This window comes from Physella acuta, unplaced genomic scaffold, assembly GCF_028476545.2.
Source record: "Physella acuta isolate Inbredline_101_S28 unplaced genomic scaffold, ASM2847654v3 ptg000185l, whole genome shotgun sequence".
Lineage (NCBI taxonomy): Eukaryota > Metazoa > Mollusca > Gastropoda > Physidae > Physella > Physella acuta.
The window spans coordinates 134,319-136,828 of NW_026731704.1; the positions used below are offsets into that span (position 1 = coordinate 134,319).

At 28.8% G+C, this 2,510-nt stretch overlaps 1 pseudogene; it reads right to left on the reverse strand.

The window, feature by feature from the left end:
* Positions 1-488: 488 nt before the first annotated feature.
* Positions 489-1,402, reverse strand: LOC131936693 (ribosome biogenesis regulatory protein homolog; annotated as a pseudogene).
* Positions 1,403-2,510: the final 1,108 nt, after the last annotated feature.

Below are 2,510 nucleotides of genomic sequence, written 5' to 3' on the forward strand. Positions count from 1 at the left end.
GACCAGATGACTTTGACTTAAAGCCCGCCTTTTACAAACTTTTATTAAACTCACTTCCTCAGTTCATTACCACTAGACTACGCCATCCCATAATACTTTACTGAAACTTTAGCTATAAAGTTGACAATGGTTTTTAGTCATTTAACTATTGTAAATAAAACATGTAAAGTACTGAAAAAAAATTCATTAAAAACGTTTTAATAACAAGCTTTTATGTAATAATGCACTAAAAAGTAAAAAATAAATTATACACCACTATTTTAATAACTATAAAGAAAAGCGTGGGTCTCTTCCTAAATATTAGACACTACTATTTAAATTACTATAAAGAAAAGCGGTGGTCAATTTAGTATCTATTGGATACCTTTACTAATATTTAGGAAGAGACCCATGCTTTTCTTTATAGTTACTTAAATAGTAGTGTCTAATATTTAGGAAGAGATTCACGCTTTTCTCTATAGTTATTTAGGGCATTATTACATAAAAGCTTATTTCTTTCTGGCTTTCTTGTGAGTTTTATTATTTTTCCTTTGGGATCGTTGTTCATCCTCTCCTCTTAGAGCTCTGTTTGCTGCCTTTGTGACATCAATTTTAGGAATTTTCTTTGAATAAACATCTAGAATGTGCAGCTGTTTCTGTTTTTCTTTAGAAAAATTTCCTATATTTGGCTCAAAGTTTATTTTCCCAGTATATTTGGGAGGTTTTTCTTTAGCTAGTTTTTCTGTAAATTTGACTATTGACGGTGTTGATTTGTATGCAAGGGCTTTAGACAGGTAGTCTTTACTTGGCTGCTCTGTTGGTGTTAAACCCACACCAGGAATTTTCTTTTTCTGAGTTCGTGCTGTTTCTTAACTTCTGTAACTCATTCTTGGCCACTCTTTCTTGTTTAGCTGTCTTGCGTTTAGCATACTGGTCCGCTATAGGATCTGCATTGGCTGGGACTTCAATAAGCCAAACTTTAGTTAAATTATTAGCCCTATTGTAACTCCAGCGGGGATTAAAATCTTTTGTAAATTTCATCCCACACCATTCTTGACTTCTTTTTGTTTGATATACCTTTAAATTATGCATACTCTTGCCATTTTGTTAAAGTTTGTTTTATTTTATTTTGGAATTGGTTTTTCTCAGAGTCAGAAATGTCTTGGGTTAAGGCAGAGTTATTAGGTAGCTTCCTTCCACACGTTCAACTGGCAACTGCTAAAGTGATTTAAAAGACTTGTTTAGCATCTATGGTACACGAATTGAGTGCTTCTTCTTGATTTTTTTTTATTCTTTTAAATCAAATGTATTATTGTTTTTGCTAATAAAAGCCCTTCGTCCAAATCTATAATTTCACTGTTATCAACGACGATAGATTTTTGGAAGAAATAATACTGTCCACAACAGTTTGTTTATCAGACATGCTGGAAAATGGAATAAATTATTAGTCTGAGTCAAGACGATCAGCACGTCCAACAAGCATATACTTACTACTTATAATAACTTATATAGTAAATTCTGAGTGAAAACAACAGCTTTAGCAACAAAAAAATAATAATAAATTATTATATAAAATGATAAAATAGCTATTGATCTGTTTGAATTTAACAATTACAATTAATTGTACAGACCGATATATATATATATATATATATATATATATATATATATATATATATATATATATATATATATATATATAGTGAATGATTATTTCCCCTACCTTAGCTCGCTTGTCTTAATAAGTATTCAATTATGTTAAAAAAAAACTTTCTAAAGAAATTAAAATACAAATTGCATTGCGCTTATTGTTGTTTTTTTTTGCGTTGTGTGTATATTTAGTTGGATTTTTTGTTTGTGATAAGTTGTATGATGTTGTAGGATTAAATTCTGTTTTATTCTTTTGTTATCTTCAGAGTAGTGTATACGACTGTAAACTGTATACGCTTCTGATGCAACTATAAATTCTGTAACCAGAATGCAGGTTGATACGCTTTAAAAGCTGGTTTCAATCAGCTGCTAATTGTGTTGCCAGAAACATATTTTTCTACTAAAATTGAAGATCTTAGTGCTAAAAGTACTTAAGTCACAAAAACAACATTTTAGAAAAATGAGTTCAAGGATTAAAATTTACTATGAAACATTATGTTTTTATATTATTTGTTTGTTTGGAAGAGCAAATTAAATAAATTCTTCAGTGTAACTATGTGTTTATAAGTACACAATGATTTCTAGTACAGTAAGGCCAGAAATAGTATAAAAATATAATTACTAATAATATAATAGTAAATACAATACTACGCTATACACCATAAACCACTATTGTGTATTTATCATGGAAAACAATTGTTGTGACTTTATTTTTGCAAAAATGTAGCAAAATTACATAGTCTATTAAAACCTATTATTTACAAAGATGCAAAAACCGCAGACTAAATGCGGTTTCATTTTTTTTCTTTTCATTCTGGTTATATTAATTTATTTCTTATAGAACACTTGATTTTAAAATATTTTTTAAATACTTTTATTTA